The sequence below is a fragment of the Excalfactoria chinensis genome, chromosome 3, assembly GCF_039878825.1.
Source record: "Excalfactoria chinensis isolate bCotChi1 chromosome 3, bCotChi1.hap2, whole genome shotgun sequence".
Classification (NCBI taxonomy): domain Eukaryota; kingdom Metazoa; phylum Chordata; class Aves; order Galliformes; family Phasianidae; genus Excalfactoria; species Excalfactoria chinensis.
Window position 1 is genome coordinate 75,919,601 of NC_092827.1, and position 18,662 is coordinate 75,938,262.

The 18,662-nt window shown below is 45.6% G+C and overlaps 1 protein-coding gene across 4 annotated transcripts in view; it reads left to right on the plus strand.

Moving 5' to 3' along the window:
• The first annotated feature begins 271 nt into the window (after window positions 1–271).
• The window catches only part of TJAP1 (tight junction associated protein 1), a 38,438-nt gene continuing 20,047 nt past the window's right edge, over window positions 272–18,662 (plus strand). For 2 of the 4 annotated variants that reach the window (XM_072333634.1, XM_072333636.1), the window contains exons 1-2: window positions 272–332; window positions 1,196–1,269. The gene's annotated coding sequence lies outside the window, so the exon portion shown is untranslated. Of the gene's footprint in view, window positions 452–1,195; window positions 1,270–18,662 lie in introns of all 4 variants that reach the window. The other 2 variants (XM_072333633.1, XM_072333635.1) reach the window with 1 other exon arrangement.

The window sequence follows — 18,662 nt, forward strand, 5'->3', positions numbered from 1 at the left end:
GCAGGCGCTCAGAGCCGGGTTGGGTGAGGCCCTGGGCAGCCCGAGCTGGTGGGCGGCAGCCCAGCCCACGGCAGGGATTAGAACCAGATAACCTTTAGACCTAAACCAGCCCATGTTCTTACGCCATTCCCTCCCCCCGCTCCACAACTCGGGCTGTCCCGCCCGCCGCCCCTCTCCTCCGCCGGCCTGGTTTCGGCGCGGCGCGTTGCCGTGGTGACGGAGGGGCCGCTCGGCCCCGCCCCTCCCGTGCTGCCCGATGACGCACCGCGCTGCGGCGTGGGGATTCCGCCGGATTACCCGGCGTGCCCTGCGGCAACATGGCGGCCTGAAGTGTGAGCGTGGGGCCGGGCCGAGAGGGGGCAAAGTTTGGGGCGGGCCCGAGGCGAGGTCGAACCGGGGCCGAACCGGTCCCAAAGTCACGGGGATCCCGGGTGGAACCGAGCCCGACCGGGTCAGAACCGGGACGGGACCTCGGGTGACGGGGAGAGGGGACGGCGACCGGCTGGGGACCGAGCTCTGGCCCTGCCCCCGGGCCTTGCCGGCCTTCCCGGGCGGAAGGCGGCGGGAGGGTGTCCCGGAGGGTGTCCCGGGGGCCGCCGGTTCCGCTATGGGGATTCTCCGTGCGGGAGGGAGGGGGTTGGGAGCGGCGTGTGGAGGGATGAGGTGCGGGATCCGTGCAGGGGCTTCTGGAGAAGGAGCTGCGAGGCACAACCAGTGTGGGCTGGGGTGCGTGTTCTAAGCAATCGGAGCCTAATGGCACAGTCGGAGCTGGGCTGGAGGGAGCAGCACTCGCTGTCTGCCAAGCCTGGGGGTTAGATGAGAAGTTATCTGCCAGCCTGGGTGCCCTCTTGACTACAAGGGTTGCTCCCTATGGTGGACTTGGAGAGCAGCCCCCGGAAACTTGGGAAGACTTAAAAGATCTAAGCAAACAATAGTGAGCTGCTTCTCGCTCAGAGCTCAAACGCACGGTGTGGTGTGCAGTGAAAGATTGAGTGCGGGTGGATTTTTAAATGGACAGAGTACTGCACTGGGAGGCAGCAGGGCATGCAAGTGATATACAGGTCTGGCAAGGCTGCAAATGACCTAGATCTGAGTGATGCCAGGTGGAGGCTGTCCACTGGAAGGAGTCATCTATTAAATGCAGTTACTTTGTGCCAGAGAAAGCTTTTCAGAGGTATTCATTTGTGTTTTACAGATTCAGAGAAAGAAATGGCAAGAGTGTCAGCTTAAGAGGAAGCAATTAATCCCTGTTGAAGCATCAGATAGCAGGTAAGAAAGCCGGGAATGAGCTGATGCTGAGCTCTTCTTGTCCCTTTACTTGAATTATTTGAGACTATGGAACCGCATACCTGAAAAACTGTCCCTCCTATGGTGTTTTTTGCAACATGTTAGACTCATGTTGCCTGAATGAAGAGGTCAGGGGTGTGGATCAAATGGATGTAACCCTGAAAAATTCAGTAAGAGCCCCTGGGAAGGGAAGTTCAATAAAAGATGTGGGGTAATGCCCTTTACATGCTGTGTTTAAAAAAATATATGTATCTCTAGAGTCTCTGCTGTCAGTGCTGAAGTAGCGATGTTCTCTGTGTAATGGCAAGAGGTCTGCTGAACCAGTCACAGTGAAATCCTTTCTGGAGTTGTTTCCCTTGCAGTAATTGCGATATCACAGTTAAGTAATTGTATTGACCCTCAGTTCTGTTAGGTTATTTCTTCTGCTGCATTGTTTTTTCCACCCATATTTTAACTGATCCCATGATGGATGATGCTGCAGGTGTGCTGCTGGCCTCTCTGTGCTCTCCTGAACTTAATTGAGGTCCAGTCCTAGGGACAGCTATTTGATACCTGACTGCTTGGTCCTGTACATTTTTAATCCCTTTCACTTGTCAAATCATGATTCCTTCTTTTTTTCTTGTTTTGTTTTGTTTTGTTTTCCCTCTCATAGTGGATCTCTGCAGAAAATGTGTGTATCCAAACAGTACTTTACATGCGGTGCATCTCAGCTTCTGTGTGGTAAATCAAAATTGAAGCTCCCAGGCCCTAGTTGTGGTATCAGAAGCTTTTGGCTTTTAATACCTTGCCAGTCACCCAGTACTCTTGAAATTGTGGGATTGCATTTCAGAAGGATCAGCAGAGTTCAGAAGTGCAATTCATGGCCATCTTCATCTTAATATGAGACAGGGCCTTGGGTCAGGAGGGGAAGTGTTGCATGCAAGGACCTGTTGTCTCATCAAACCATCTTTTTGAACCAAAGATGACCTTGCATTCCTCTTCAGCATTCTAAGCACTTCGTTGGCTGCTGCTAAGTTACTTGCTTTGCAGCTTTCAGATCCTGAGTTCTTATCTGCCCTGTCCACACAGCCATGTGGCACAGTATTTAGGGAAAGTAGGAAACAAATTATACCCTCACCGTAGTAGCCCTTCACAGGTTTGCCCCTTTTCTTCCCACAGAAAAATAAAGTTGAGTCAGATAATGAGTGTTTTCTGATCAGTCTGTTGGTGTGAACGGTAACAGAGATGGCTTGGAGAAAGGATTTGTGGAAGCCAGTGTTACATGAATTGCTTGTTTAAAATAAATAAATAAAGGTCTAACTGTTTAAGTAATAGCGGTATAAACAAATCTCAGTAACTTGTAACTATACATATTTTTTGCAGTTTCATGTACGTTTGTAAGCCTTGGAAGCTGATGGTTTTTCCAAAGGCAAGCTCCTAACCTGCAAAAACTATCTGTTATAGGAAGGTTCTGCTGAAAACCAGGCTCTTGAGATTTCCATGTTTTCGTCAGTTCTACAGCACAGTCCCAGTAAATAAATCTGAAGGTTATGTCATTGTGAATTAACCACTTTATGTCCTTGTGAACAGTTTTTACAGCACAGTGTGACAAGATTAATGTAACAGTGGTTAATAACTTTCTGCCTTTCGTGTTACTGGTAGAAATGCTGCGTCAGGGAGCCTACAGTGAGTCTGAGTGTTGATACTGCTTGAGGGCAGGATTCCTCCACTAAGAAATGAGAATCATACTTGATACCTTTTTGATGCTGCTGTGCTCTTTTGACCAGTGTTATCAGGAATGGGAATTTTCATAATGAGCTGAACAGACATCCTTGGCTGTTGGATTTGATTGATCCTTTGCAAGTAAACTTGAGGTCATGAAGCTCCCCTAACTTGAAAGTTTTGGCTGGGAGGATGTCCCCTTTTTGTATGATACCTTCAGTGCTTCTGGCATTTGTACTAGATTGTGCCTCTTACATTACTAGTAACTGGATAAATACGGTCCTCTCTGAAACCCATTTCACACAGGACTGCAAAAGAACGGCATCTGTGTAAATGGGGCTAATACTTCTGTCTGTCACACTCCTCTACTGATTCCTTACCTGAGGGATTTTTTATAAGTGTAGATCAGCTGAGACTGTAACTGAAATAGGGAGAATCTTACTTTTTAGAACTTTAATACCTTTACAGCTGGTTACAGGGGAATGATGAACCTGCGGTGAGAATGCTGAACTGGGATGTAGGATACCTATTTTCTGCCTGAGATTGATTATGTATGTTCAGATAATTACTGATTCTTGCTTTGTTCTTTGGCTGTAAAAATTAATGCCCATCTTAACTAAGCATTTTAGGAAGAGTTCATAAATACCTGTAAGACGCTTGTATACTGTGGTGCTAAATGTTTTAGTAAAGCATAGTAAGGAAAAAAATATAGAAAGAATATGCAAAGCCACGACTTTAAAATGAGGTAGAACTTCTGTGATCTGTCGTCCTTCATGTTCTGCAGCGTGATGAAATTGCTTTGAAGTTAGGCCCGGCCTTCTTTAAGGCAAGTAAGCATTCTGAAACCCCCTTTCCTCTCTTCCCAGGAGCTGTTTCATTTTTTCCACATCCGATAATGCTTTATCCTGCTGAATGTTTACAACTTAAACTCACGTTTTCTTGTTTGTCCCCCTTGATTGTTCTAGACTTGGAAATTTTTGTTGCCAGGATGTTTGTGTAAGGTCTTATTGCAAATGTGCTCAGGCAGAGAAGGCCAAGAGCAGAAGCTTGCAGGCTATCTCATGTTTAGAAAGACATAAGCCACCCTCTGGAGTGTCCTCTTGGGAGCTGTGCTTAGGAAGGAAATGGTGTGGAAGGCCATGTAGGAGTGTGAGAACAGCATTGCAAAAGGTTGGAATGCAGGATAGGCATCACTTGGGTGGGCTCAGTTTTCCTCTACTTTTCAGCAGTGCTGGGTGCCAAGTCTGAGGAAGACTGCTGTGCAGAGCTGAAGAAGCTGGAATGTGTTCTTCAGTTGAGGTGAATGCAATTCAGTAAAACTGATAGGCATCAAACTGAATAATGATTTTAAAGTATTTTCACATGATGTCTAATCTGTGCAAATTCACTACCACATAATAGCACGGAGGCTGAGAGCTCAGAAAAGATCAAGCACTTATACAAGTGGTAGTGTTCAGACTTGCTTTAGCTAAAGAGCTTGTTTTGGAAGGCATCTTTTTTTTCAGACATAACCCAATCTCTTAACAGGTAAAGGTTAGAAAAAAGGGCAGTGCATTCTGTAATTGTTCACTGGGGCTCCCTGCTGTCTTCTAAACCACCAAGTACTGGCCCGTGTCAGAGGTGAGGGACTGAATCACACTTACTGTTTAGAACCTTTCCTTCTGTGAGAACCACATCTTAAAATAAATAAATAAAAATCAAAGCACGACGGCTGCTTTGATTAGGGCTGATAGTTGAGGATTTTAAGTGAGGCTCTTGGAAAGGTTAGCGCGGTCCATAGACGAAGGCTGTCTTATTCATGAATGTGAAGGCATGCAAGTATTGTTTCTCTACTCTTCAGTGGTCGGGCATAGTGAGTTGCGTCTCTTGCCTTTGCTTCCAAGTGAGGAAAGCATGCAGAGTTTGGCCTTTCCACGTTGCAGTTTTTTAATGGACTTTAATCCCAAAGGCAGCTGAGGAGGTGGACTTTAAGGCCATTCAAGTGAAATCCTGTATCTTGTGGCATGAGCTTCACCTTCCTGATGTTTAGGAAAGCACAGCTTGTGTTCTGTGCTCTTGTCCGCTTTGCCCTGGATCCAGAGGCTCGGCAGTGCTGCTTGGTCACGTAGGCATCAATTCGATTTGCTGGATAGACAATGAAGGTAAGTGGCAGTGGTAAGGTGGTATGTATAAGAGGTGCTTGTAACATCTGCCTAAATGCAAGGGGAACTCCTGGAGATAATTGCAGAGGGGGAGGGTTTTCAGAGCTAGGAGCAGGTCATGCAAACCTTAAGATCTGTGTGTGGATACCCTCCTTATGGGCTGCTCTGGAACAGCATGTGCTTTAGGGCACAACGTAGCCCTGTTGTGGTGGGTGTAAAGAGTTGCTGACTTTCACAGAAAGTGTGTGATACTGAGGGGATAAAGATTGAAAAGTGAAAAGGGTCAGGACTGGGAAATAAGGTTTTCTGTAGAGATGAGGCTTGTTTTTAGGTACCTCCTGCTAGTGGCAAGAGAGAGATAGTTTAACTTTCTGATTTCTAGGGGTCAACAAATTCAGAACAGAGAGTCTATGGCAACTGTTGTGTTTTTGGTTGCCTTCTGTATTTGTATTTTGTCCATGCGGTAAAACTGGCTTTGGCACTGTTGTAGAAATCGTAACTGTGGGTTTTCTTGCTCTTGTGCTTAAAGGCTCAGTTGTCTGGTTGCATTAATGTAACGCTCATGTGTGTATGGTTCTGGAATGAAAAGCAGCAGACGAGGTAGTTTCTCTCGTATTGAGGAATCACACTTGGGCTTATAAAAAGCCTTAGGCAAATTTTACTTTGTAGCGTTTGTATCAAGAGAACATAAGATATTTTCCCAAGGCAGTAATTAGATAATTATTGTGGCAATAAGTTTTTTGACCATTATTTTAGCATATGTCACTCACATATGTCACTGAAGTCAGACCTGGATATGTCTTGCTGTGCAAGCTCTGTGCAATTCCCAAAGATGCCTTGCTTCATTGTCTCCTCAATGAGATTTCATCCTACAGCTTCCCTGCTCATTTGCAAGGGCTCTGCTGCTGCCCGGTGGGAAGGTTAAAATGTTCTCAAGAGATGACTTGGAATCTGATTAATCTCACATAAATGAAAGGCGATTGCAGTTAATTCTACTGCTTTGTTGTTGTTCTGTGTTCTGTTTCTTGGTTTTTTCCTTGTTTAAGGCGTCTTCCCCCTTCCATTTTACTGTATATGATCCATGCCCAAAATGTAGTGCACAGCCCTGTCAAATGGGGGAAAGGAAAGCAATAGAAACAGTGGGATGTTTGTTTAATTTAGACTTGTTTTAAGTTACCTTTGTTGAGAATGGATCTCAAATTCAGATCCTACTTTTAAAGTGGTTTCATTTCTCTGAGCAGAAAGTATTTCATTTGCTAAAGTATGCAAAATATATTGCTTGAGCTTCTCGAATTAGATGTCTGAGTGTTGCTTGTGCTACAGTTGCCGTAAATCCTAGGAAATGCAAACTTTACTGAGAAGGATTTTCTCAACTAGCTGCATTTCCCTAGCAAATTCACTCTTAGTAAACGTCTGTGGAGGCAGTCAGCCCACTTTCTCCTCGGGCTAATGAGGAGTGGCATTTTGGGGAAGCTTCTCAAACCAGGTCAGACTGATTCCCAAGAACAAACCACCTTTTCTGGACTGTGCATTTTCTGTAGAATCAACTTTAAAGTGTACCTGTTCTTTTCTCGATTTGATTATGCCTTTGTAATAGGTTTCCAGGTGTATCTGGAATGGCTGTAACAGAATTCAGTGTCGTCGAAGCTCCAGCTGGATGAGTAGAGCAGTATTACTGTGCAACTCTGGAGATGATTTACTGTCCGCCTGACAACTTGCAATATAAACATTAGTCCAAGCATGATCTTGTCCCAAAACCCCGCCTATGCAGGGAGCCAGGAGTCTTCCTGCCACGCGCCATAAATCGTTTTCAGTTTGCTCATTCCCGTGCATTTGAAAAACAGCTGTGCATGGGGGATTAGCAGTTTGCAGAAGGCCCGTGCGAGGCTAAATTAGGGTCTCTTGCTCTGGTGGTGAATACCGGTAATGGAATAGCCAGAGTGCTTCTCTGCAGCAGGAGGCAATTTACTCTAGGAGTGGGGGTTAGCGCTGGGGGTACAGCAGCCATGGGGGAGAGTGCTGTACTGCAGTGCTCCAACGGCAGCTCAAGTGCCTGCCAGGTTGCCCAGCATGGTGAGGGACTGAAAAATCATTGTGATCTGTGGGGCTTTTATTTTAGTTATTTTGTTACAAACACACATGTCCAATAAACATAACTTGTTTATCCAAAATGCAAGCAGACTGCTTTTGTCTTTTAGGAGCCGAAGGGCTGTGGAGGTTTTTTTGTGTGTGTGTGAAGTGTGATTTCCCCTTTGTTAGCCCCTGGTGGCAGAACCTGATTCTAGGTGGCCATCTGGGGCTTCGCAACTAACTTGCAGCTTTTAGGAGAAGTTTTACTGGGCCACTTGGATTTATGTCAGCTTTGCAGTTTGAGCTCCCAAAGTCAGGCTGTTGTGTTGCCTGTGCTCATTTAAATTACCTCCAGGAACTTTTAATGACTAACATGTGTTTATGGTGAAACCTCCCATTTTTCCAAACCCCGAAAGCATGATCTATTTCATAACTACAAATATTGATGCTGTTACATCAATGCTGGGTATGTTTGGGCCTAGAGACAGTTGGTGCCTTCAGGTCTTTTTGTAATAAAAAAGAATATTCAGATTCTGCTGTACAAATGAGGCTAGAGAGTGGAGTTCAGATACCTCTTGCATATGCTGGGTGATGGACCAGCTGCTGAGTAATGCAGATATAAGTAGATCATTTTATCTGGGTTGGTGTCTCCATCTACAAATCCCCTCTTGGGTGGGTTGGGTAAGAATCTGGGTGGAATGTGGCAGTGGGGCACCGCCTTCTAGCTGCATTGGTGAAACACAAGTGCTTCCAGGCTGTACCATAAGCATCCACGAGGCAGAGAAAATAGGCTCTGGGTAAAGCAGAAGACTTGTTTCCAAAATGAATACAGTTAGAAAGGTTCTTAGTGTTTTGTTGAGGCTGCTGCTCAGACATCTCTCTGAAATAGGAATATTATACTGGAGCCTCCTGCTTTGCTCTCCTCTGTCGATGATTTGGGGAGAGCAGCTGGAAGGTCTCATGCTAGGTGCCGGAGCCTAAGAGTTGCCTCCTTCTTGTTTTTCTAATCAATTTTGGTGAAAGACTGTACAGTCAGTTTGGTTCTTTGTGCCATGATGAGATGGAGGCCAGATAGTACCGAATGTATTTGTGGCTGTTTATGTGGGCATTTGAGATGTGGAAGGCACCTGCTAATGGGCGGTAGGTCATTTCGTTTCAGATTGGCTAAGTTTCTATCAAGTTGGCTCTTTGTTGTGGCAATGCGTGTGGACTGTGTATGTTTGGGGATCCCTATTATCTACCTCAGATGCAGAAGATTTTCCTCCTCTTTGCTGCCTCCTCACTGCCCACAAGAAAAGAAATTGCCCATTTCAGGAGAGCTCCTAACCTAGAGATGGAATCAGATGCTTTGCTCTTGCTTATGTGGGCTTTCCAGATATACACGTTGTTAGAGGGGGGCGTGGGTACCTGATCATATTGCAAACTTTCCCTCCTCGTTGCTGTTTTTGATGCAGCTGTTGGAATTCACCTTTCCCTTTTCCTGGGAACTGCTGTGAAGGAATTGCCATCACTCAGAGCAAAGCTCAATCCGCTTGCCTCAAGGCCTCACCCCCTCCAGGTGAGGACTTTGCCCAGCTTCCAAAGGCAGAAGGTTCTTTGTTGTCCTGCGTTACCTGAATCTTCTGGTTTAGGTCTGAAGGGAACGATTCAGGGCGGTGGAAATAGCAACTCAGGGATGCTGGAATAGGGGAGGGAAGGAAAGGATGGAGTTAGCCATACAGTTAGCTTATCCTCCCCACACCCTTCTTTTTTCTTTTTCCTCACCTGCCCAGCTGTGTAGTAGGTTAGCAGTACGTGTCTGTTCTTATTCTTATGAAAGTAGACTTTGTTCTCTGAAGACTGCTAATCATGCCCCATGGGGGTGTAATCAGTTATAAGGTATTTAATACGGTGCAGGCGGGAACAGGCCGCCTGGCTGGGCTGGCAGATTGCAACACTACAATTATAAAGGGCCCCTTTCCCCCACTCACCCACCCACTGGTGGCAGGATGAGGGTTGTACCTTAAAACAGCTTTTAGTCTATGAAAAATAAAGGTGTAGTGGGGGTGGGGAGAGGAGAGGCAGAGGAGGCAGCTCCTATTCTGGGAACTGGGCAGATGGAAACGCTCTGAATGCTGAGGCCATGGCTGGTTGTGCTGTTGAGACTTGTGGGCATTTGGGTGCAGTCACATCTAAGTGCATTGCATGGGGCTGGCCCTTGGCAGCCTGCTGAGCATCAGGGGCTTCCGTCCTCTCTGCTTTGGGTTTTCTTGTGGTGGTTGGGGTTGGAGAGGTATGGAGTGGTTAGAACTGGAGAAGCCCTTTCTCTGGCATAGGGTGATTTAGACATCTGATCTGTTTGGGTGCTTTTGTACATCCTGCCAGGCTTCTATTTATATCTATGGATATAAATCTATTGGTAAATCTAGCCTTTCATGCCTCTTTCTTCTAAAGGCTGTTGCTAATGCAGCAGCGTACCTTCCTGGCTTGAAAGGGAATAGATGGCTTGAGGCACTGAAATTTAACGGGCATGGGAAAGTCTGTTGCACCTCATCTGATTTGTTCTGGTTACCTAACAACAGCCCATTCCCCTCATTGAGGGCCCTGAAGTGCATGCATGGAGTGTGGAGCAGCAGGGCCACTGCCTTAGAAACCATCCCTTCTCTGTCAGCTTGCTAGATTCATTGGTGTATCTTTGGAGCTTATGGCCACGCTGACTTTTCCCTTCCAGGTTCCCCAGAGATAGTAGTATTTTAGGCCTTTGTTAGTGCTCTTGGAGTTCACTGGTGTTGTTTTGTGCAGTGACAGCACAGGGCTCTCTCTCATGTGTGTGCTCTTCACTTCCTGGAAAGTAAAGGGGGATTTCTGTTCTGCTGTTCCAGCTTGTGTTGTGTAGTTTCTGTCATTCATACCAAATCTGGCATTCCTGTGCTTTGCTGAGGTTTAGAACCCTTTAGTAACTGAATTCTTCAGAAAGCCTTTCCAGGCGCTGCCTGTGAAAAAGTGGTATTTTTTCTCTGGTGAGAGTGTGTGGCCACTGTGAAATAGTGGGACAGCAGGTTCCTTATCCACTGAATTTTTATACACTGAGTCTTTCTTCTCATGTTTGTTTAATAATGTGGTGTCAGTGCTGTTGGAGAGCAGGATAATGTGCAATGAAGATCAGTGTGAGGATAGGATGCGGAAATGATCGCATCCCAGAGAAAAGCTGCTTGACTTCAGTTGGGATGGTTTCCTGAAGGAGGATAAGGGTTTGGGCACCTGAAGTGTTTGAAGGGGCCCAAAGTCAGCCTCCTTTCAGGTCTGCCCCTTCAGGTCAGCAAGACTTAGCATTGCGTTCTCCCCTTGCCTTGTAGGAAAAAGCAGGGAAATTCCCTTCCCAGGCTACTGTGCAGCACTCTGTTCCTGCCCTGGAATGCGATTGCTTCCTGGCTGTGATGGTGGCTCCTCTCCCCACACTGTGTGTGCTCAGTTGGTACTTCTCCTGCCTTATGCTTTGTTTCTTGCCCGTGGCTTCAAGTCACCTGGAGAGCTTCAGAAGGCCCAGTGGAAGAATTGGAGGCCGAAGTTGTTGTTGAGGTCCTGGCAGTAGCAGGGCTGGCGTGCGTGGGGAGCGTGGCGGGTGTCAGCCTGGCGGGTGTGTGGGCTTGCTGCTTGTTTTCCTTCCCTGCCTGGTGAGGAATGCAATGTGTTTGCCTTCCTTGGCCTGTGGTTGCAGCCACATTCCTGCACTGGGAGTCAGCGCGGCGCGGCGTGCTGTTCATGCCCCCTGGCTACATGCTTTCAGCTCCACATCAAAGGTGTGTTTGGTGTGTAGCTTGTGCCATTCCTGGCCACACCTGGTGGCCTGCAGGCATGCAGGAGGTGGAGTCTGGCTGTGTTTGCAGATGGCATTCAGGGTTCAGACTTCTTGCTTGTGGAGAGGCTGGAGCTGAGTCCTTGCTAAACAACCCCAGGAATGCAGCAGGAGAGCAGAGCAGCACAGTCACTCCAGGGGCATGTCCTAGCAGCAATGTTTCCTTTATAGCTGCAGCAAAATAACTCATACTTGCTTCTCCAAAGAAACTGTTTGCTTGGGTGTGTTGTAGGGTTTAATTTACACCGCTAAGGCCAATTAAGGTTGGCTTGTCCCCCAGCAGCCTGTATGCTCTTGGCAGTCAGCAACGATTGAGTGGCTCGTGCCATCAAATTGTGTGCTTAGTACAAACTGTGCATGAGATGTCTTCCTGGAGACAGAATGACCCCAGGATTTAAGCCAGGTAGGAGCACTTCCCCTCCCCCCATTCAGTGTAGTGTATGTTCTTACACAAATAAGTTACCACTAAACTGTCCCAGCTTCTGGAAAAAAACTACTTCTGACTAGTACTTAAAGGGAAGAGCACTGGAAGCTTGGTAAAGAACTGCAGATCAAGGTGCAGATGCCTTATTTTGGGGTCCTGGCCAGATGTCTAAGAAAAACAGGCAATAAGATCTTTCATGTCCCTGTCTTACAAGCAGTCCTAGTTCTATGTACATAAGTCTTTTGTTTGCCTGGCTCAGGGGAAAAATAGTCTCTTTGCTGGTGCTAGTGTGAGGATGGGTGCTTTGTGAACAAGGTTTGTGGGAAGAAAAGTGGAACATCATCTGTCCTGAGTAAACTCTGGGCTGTTGGGCTGTTCAGTTGCTTTTATCTTGGAAACTTGTGGTTCCCCTTCTGATAATTTCTGTGAGCCTTTGGTTCTCTGACCAGCCAGTTGCTTCCACATTAGAATTTGTCTTCTGAAGACCTCCCTACTGCCATCCTTAGACAGTAACAGTCATGAAAGAATGGACATTTGAAAGTGCTCTGGCTTTATAGCATAGCTTTTGGGTTTGGGCCATGGCTTTAGTCCCTGGATCAGTTGCTGCAGGCTGGTCCATGCTCCTGTTTCTTGAGAAGGGTGTATCATTTTTCAAAGCAAGAACTCAATGATAGATGATTAGGGAGATGTTGCTTGTTGCAAAAGGTATATGATTGTGAAAAGATTGGAAATTATTTGTGTTGGGCTCTCTTCTCCCCTGATTTTATGTAAACTGAGCGTTTGATTTCATGCCATTTGCCACTGACTCTACCTGACTTCTAGGACTCAGGTGTTGGGGAGAAAGTGTATTGCCTGAAACTGTTTTCCTTCCTCTATTTGGCAGTGCCAAACTCAACAATGTATCCTGTGGCAACATGAAGCGTAACAAAATATAAATAAGCCTAAAACTGGATTATGTGGAAAGTTATTGATTGAACGTTTAATTGTATATAATAATTGTGTGTTCCAGCTTTGTCATGCAATGTGGGCCGCAGCTGCAAAAATGAAGGTTTTAGGATTAAATATTCCTTCTGCTGCTACTTTCTGATTGCCAGGAAAGGAGCAAGGCTGATTCTTGAGCTTTTACTTGCCTATCAGTGAGTTTTAATGTGTTGTGGGGAGGAAGTTGGTGACTTCACTGCTGGCTTTCAGGAACTTGTAGGAATCCTGATCTCTCTGCTTTGACGTCCAGTCCCAAACACCTTTACCAGGGAGGTGTGCTCCCCTGGCTGGAGCATTAACTTTCACCAAGTAGCTACATCTCCCCCTGGTGGGACAGAGAGCAGAAAGCAGAGCTGTGGCTAGACGGTGGAATAAAGGGAATTGTTCTCATCTGGAGCACCTTGAGCCAACAGCAGATGCGGAGTTTCGCCAGTCGAGACATTCCTTAGTCCAGAGTCACAGACTCTAGAGCCCAGCTCTTGTAGCTGCATGAAGCTGAAGACGTGAGCAAACAGCTTGCTGTTGGCACTGGACATACACCTTCTCTTTGCAACATCTGCTAGGAAATACACTGGCATTCATCCTTACCCTTAGATGAGTGGTGACCTGTACAGATGAGTACAGATGACCAGAGGTGTCTTTGCTTGCAGTTTGACTGTTTCTTATTCCCAGCTTGCTCTCTGAAGAGCTATACAAAGCTTACTAATGGGGGAGGCTGTAGAGGGAAGTCCTGTGGAGGTAGATAACTTATCTTTGCTGCTAAAAATGAGGTGTTTTTTTTCCCATAACCTAACTTGAGCTTATTCAATCCCAGGAGATAACAGTGGTATAGACTGGGTACTTCAGTTTTACAAGAGAAATGTCAGGCAGGGGATTTGGTGCTAGTCTGGACAAGCTGACCTTGTGGTAAAACCGAAGTGCCTGGCCTTTGCTGCAATTGCCCCTTGGGAGGGTTCATGTTCATTATTACCTCCTGCTGAAGAGCCATATTTGTCATTATTACCAGTGCTGAAGGAGCCAGTTGATGAGAGTGCTAACTGTGCCCTGAGGAGGAGTTTTGTCTGAGAGAGAAGAATCGAAGAAGCTGCTTGCTCTGGGGTTGGATGTCTTTCCTAAGGGGGGAAAGTGAAGCCTGGGGATGTAACACAGCATACATGGAAGGCTGATTAGAGCAGGCCCCTCACGTGCCATCTGTGGGGTGAAGGGTGGAGGTGTGGGTCCCTGCTGCCACTGTTAGGATCCTGTTGATATGAGGACTAGTGGGAACCCAGAAGAATGGGAGAAGGGGCATAGCCAGAGTGGAGTGCCTCATACCGGTCACCAGAGAAAGATGGGTGGGTGGATCTGTTTGCTTTTCCTAAACTGGATTAAACCATGTTGTATTTCTGCAACTGAACTCTCAGCATAAAATCTTTCTGCAGTTCAGTAGAGCTGAAGGCTAAGAAATGCATTCAAAACAAATAAGAAAACCTAAAACAGGTGAGGCAAACTGAGGCAGATTAACTGTGGGACCACACCACAAAAAAGAGAAGATGCTCCAGGGTTACGTTCTGCTTCAGGAACCATGCTGCTCTATTGTTTACAGAGTTGAGACAAGTTTTGTGCCTGTTCCTGCCCTTGGCTCATGCTCTGTATCTGCTAGGCCCAAAGCATGTTTTTGAAAGCAGCCTCCTTTCCTTATTCGTGTGTCGTGGCCTGTTGAGACTGCTGCTGCCAATGTGTAGGTGTGGGTGCTCCAATGCTCCAAATCACACCTGGCTGCAGAGGCCAAGTGGAAATCAATGAGGAGTCCTTGCTGCAGTTTCTAGAGCTGTGACAGCTATGACTTGGATGTGGTTTAGTGGGAGCTATTAGTAATAGGTGAACGGTTGGACTGGATGATCTTTTAGGTCTTTTCCAACCTTGGTGATTCTATGATTCTGTGACTTGGGTGAGGGGGGAGACATCCCTGCCTGACAGGGTACATGCTTTGTGAAGGTGTTGGCAGCACCATCACTCCTAACTTCTTGGGAGGGAAAGTGGCAGGATAGGAGCAGGCTGTGAACCATTTCCTCTTTTCTTGCTGCAGTTTGGTAGTTTTATTGCCCCGCTACCTCTTCTGTTCCTCTCAGCACTACACTGCTTTTCACTGCCAGCTCATAAAGAGCTATTACTTACTGCAGGTAAAGTAAGGCCCAGGCTGGTCAATTGAAGGTCAACCTACTGGTGTCCTCGCATAGTGCTCGAGTCTGTAATTTTACTTCATTGTACTGTCTGCTGCCTATATTCAGTGCTGCAGAGATCATAAAATATTTGTTCTAGATTTTTTGTGATAAATAGCACAAAGGATAGCTCAAGTTTCCATGGCAATGCATCTGAATGTGCTTCTATGTCACTGAAGAAAGAGGGATTTTCAGTTGATTAATGTTTAAAGGTTTTCCCTGAGAAAAGGGGATGGTGGTGAAATTGCATGTTAGGTGTTTGCCTGCCTTTGGACCTGGTGTATAATCTGGAAAAAGAGGGAGCTGACATTTGGCTAATGGTGAAGATGGACTGTGTTGTGCAAACTACAGCTGGACTCCTGGCCATGCTTAACTGTTTGGATACAGATCATGCAGCTGCATGATCACACAACAGTTAAGCCTGTACCATTCTCTGCCTCTCACATCTGACCATCTGCTAGGCAAAAGCTAATTAAACCAAAATGATTCTTGCTGGGATTAAACCCTAACAGCAGAGAAAATTGAGAATAGTACAAATATTGTTCTCCCGCTACTCGATGCTGCTTTATTTGTGTATGTAATTCGACTCACTGCTATCAGGTAGGTGTTTAGCTCATACAGGCGTTCCTTCTTTCTAGCCCAGATCGCTTCTGGTTTAGGTGCGAGAAATAGGGCTTTGTCTTACAGAATTTTCCTACGTCTCCTTTTTTATGACAGCTGAGTCTGTTCTCCTTTTTGGAAAGCATAATTTGCATGGAATTTCATGCAGATGCGGTGTGTGAGGCTTTCTCTCCCAGCGCCTCGGTTTCTTCTCTTATTGATGGAAATTTCTATTGTCCTTTCTCAATGCTTGCCAGTATGGTGAGCATGAATCCTGGTTTTGATATTGGGGCCATGGACCCTCATAGCTGCTGGAAGCTACCGGTGCGAATCTGAGGTTGGACACCAAGTAGTCGATAGTGAAAATGTACCTGCAGCCCTCTGAGGGTTGGAATTGATATCTCGTAAAATAAAGTGTGGAAGTGTGGTTCCCTTAGCAACTGAACTCTCATATGTACCTACAGTCTGTGTTGCCATGTGATCATGGTTCAAAATAGCTCTTTTCAAAAAATAACAAATGAACTGGCCTTGCAATTCTGATGTTGGTGCTTCTCCTGGTACTGAGCAGAAGTGACAGCTCACTCTGTTCCTGAGAGTGGTGGCACAATTATTTTGGTGGCTGATGAGGAATATAGCTCCCTGCCAGGGGCTTAGAATATTTTCCCTGTTGTCTTTCTGTGCTAAAAGGGAAAGCTTGTTGCAAGGGAGAGGAAGCGAGCTCTGCAGGATAGCTCAGAGATGGCAAGGGAAGGCAGTGATGAAACAGAATTGCTGCAGTGGGTGTGAGGAAGGATAGAGTGAGCTCGGAGACCACAGGGGAGAAACAAGTAGAAATGGAAGTGAGTACACCAAAAGAATGGAGATGAACTGTCTTGGTACTCAGAGAGAAATGGTTCAGATGGTCTTTAACTGAGGAAGGAAAAAAAAAAGACTGGTAGTTCGAAATTGCTGGAAATTAACTTTGACAGACTTGTTTCAAGAGGAGATGCTGTGGGAACTGGGGAGATAAGAGGCAATTTCAGAGTGTGGATCGTCAGCACATCGCGTCTGTGACTTCAAATTTGTTTTGTGTATGTGATTACCACAGTGTTAGCAACAGTACCTCCTGCTTCGGTGGGAGAGGGCAGAAATAAGGCCATGCCTGGGGGCACTGAGCTAACATGCTCCAACTCCACACTCTGGTTGCTCAGGTAAGCTGTTGGTGAGCCATTCCCTTGGGAATGAGAGTGTGGAGAACATTCCCTTCTGTGTGTCCAAACGGGTCCAGGTTTGTTGGACGTTAGCTAGCTAAAGTTGTGTGAGTGTATGGTGAGCACGTTATGGCACAAGTGCTTGTTCTCATACTTCTTCTCTTGCTCAGAGAGAGTGGAGAAAATGTCACGCCATGCAGGTCTCAGCTCTGTGATGATAAAAATCTTGTAGTCGTATCAATGTCAGTAACTTCGATAGCTCAATATGTGATGTGGTTAGCTTATCATAGAATATTATATTGATTCTAAGAGAGATGCCATTCTTTTTTCTTAAGGAAAAACAAACAAACAAGCAAACACAGAACCTTCTTTGGAAGCAAGAAGGGACAAAAAGGGTTAACTTCAATACTGTTAAGGATTATGCCTGTGCAGGGAAGTTGTACTGATTCAACTTAATCAGATTAGAAACAGTTGTGATTATATTAGCGCAGCATTCTTGTATAGGCATTCTTAATTTAGTTTGTCTTGTATCTATCTATTTAACTTAAGTTGATTCAACACAAAGTGCTCTAAAACTGAATTAAAAACATTTACCCAGGAGGGTTATACCATTTTACATTATTTTCTAATTCAATTTAATTTAGTGTAGTGTGTATGTAGACAAGACCGTGGGGAAAAGGCTGATCTTTTTTATTACTTGCTGAACAGTATGTCATGTTTGGCTGCAGCCATGTGATTATGGAATGAAAGGGCCTGTTGTGGTGCATGGGGATGGAGGATGGGCACACTGATCATTGCAAACCATTTGCTTTGTCATTCTTAGCCACAGCATGTGATTGTAGATTGTTCCTCCTTATAGAGTGGGACTTCCTTGGCTAGCACAGGTATGAGACCCCTGGAACGCTATTTTGAGATTGTTTCTTGGCCTGTTAATAATTTTGATGCTGCTTCCCTGATGCTGTCTCACCCCAGTGTGCACATGCCTCAGTGTGAATGGTGACTACAGCTCCTACAAAGCTCATGGTGAAGGAAGGAAGTCATCCTGTAAGCACTGCAGATGCCAGTTATCTTTCATATTGGAAAGCAAGAACCTAGTTGATACATGTTTTTTCTCCTGGTGGCTGAAGGTTCTGTGACCACTAAACAAATGCTCTACAAACCCAGTTGTACAGGTAATATTTCAGAATGAACTTGGCTGCTCTAAACAGCTGTTTCATTTTCCGAAATTTGCTTTTGCTACCATCTGCAAGCATCAGGGCTGAGCTTAAAGTCTCTGCAACCTTGCAGGTGTTTTCTAGGTTGGGTCACTGCAACAGACTTGCCCATCTGTCCTCTGTTAATTATGCAAGTGATGTGCTGTGCTCCATTGCCAGTCTGTGCGGATACTGCACAGTATGTTAGCCATCTGTGTGTTACTGCAGCTCACTGAAGGAGGATATGTTCTGGAGAGCAAATTTAGGCAAGCATGTAGGTTGCAGTAATGGTGCATTCTCTAGCATTGTTATGTTTTCTGTTAGAGGGACAGCTCAGCAACTTGCAGTCCTTGCAGTTGAGAAGTTGGAGGCTATAGCTTTCCCATAACTTAAAAAAAAAATATCATGGGCTGAAACAAGAGAATTGTTGATATTAATTGCTGGGATGGGACTTAGGGAATACTTAAAGGTGCTGAGAAGCCACTTTTCAGTAGCTGAAAAACTTAAGTTTTTCCTAGTTCATCCTAATCTAATCTAATATTCTTTCATTATGTACTGTTGGAAGGTAACACTTCCTCCTTTTCTTCCTCTCCTACACAGTGCAGGAACCGGCAGGGAGTCTGGGAAGGGGTTTCCTACATGTTGATTTTCTAAAGACATGTTCACTCTCTCCCTCATCAGAGACCTTAGCCATTCTCTAGCTTGTGTTTGAGAAGAAAAATGTAAGGTCTCAATTTCCTCCTCAATCACATGATCACATGAGGGAATCATACCATCTCCCCGTCTCTGCCAAATAAATGTTGTTAGGACATCAAGAGTTGCTTTTACTAGCTGGACCCATCTGGTTATTTTCAGGAGCTCTGAGAGTTTTCCTTATCTCTGTGAGCAGTTTCCTAATGGCCTGGTTTACATCTTCTTAGGTATTTAAGAAATAGCTATTGCTCCAAAAGTCTTCCCATGGAAGATCTTAAAAGAACACAGGTGAGAAGACAGAGTTGGATGCAAAATCTAAGGTGCAAAGACAGTAAGGCTCTGGAAG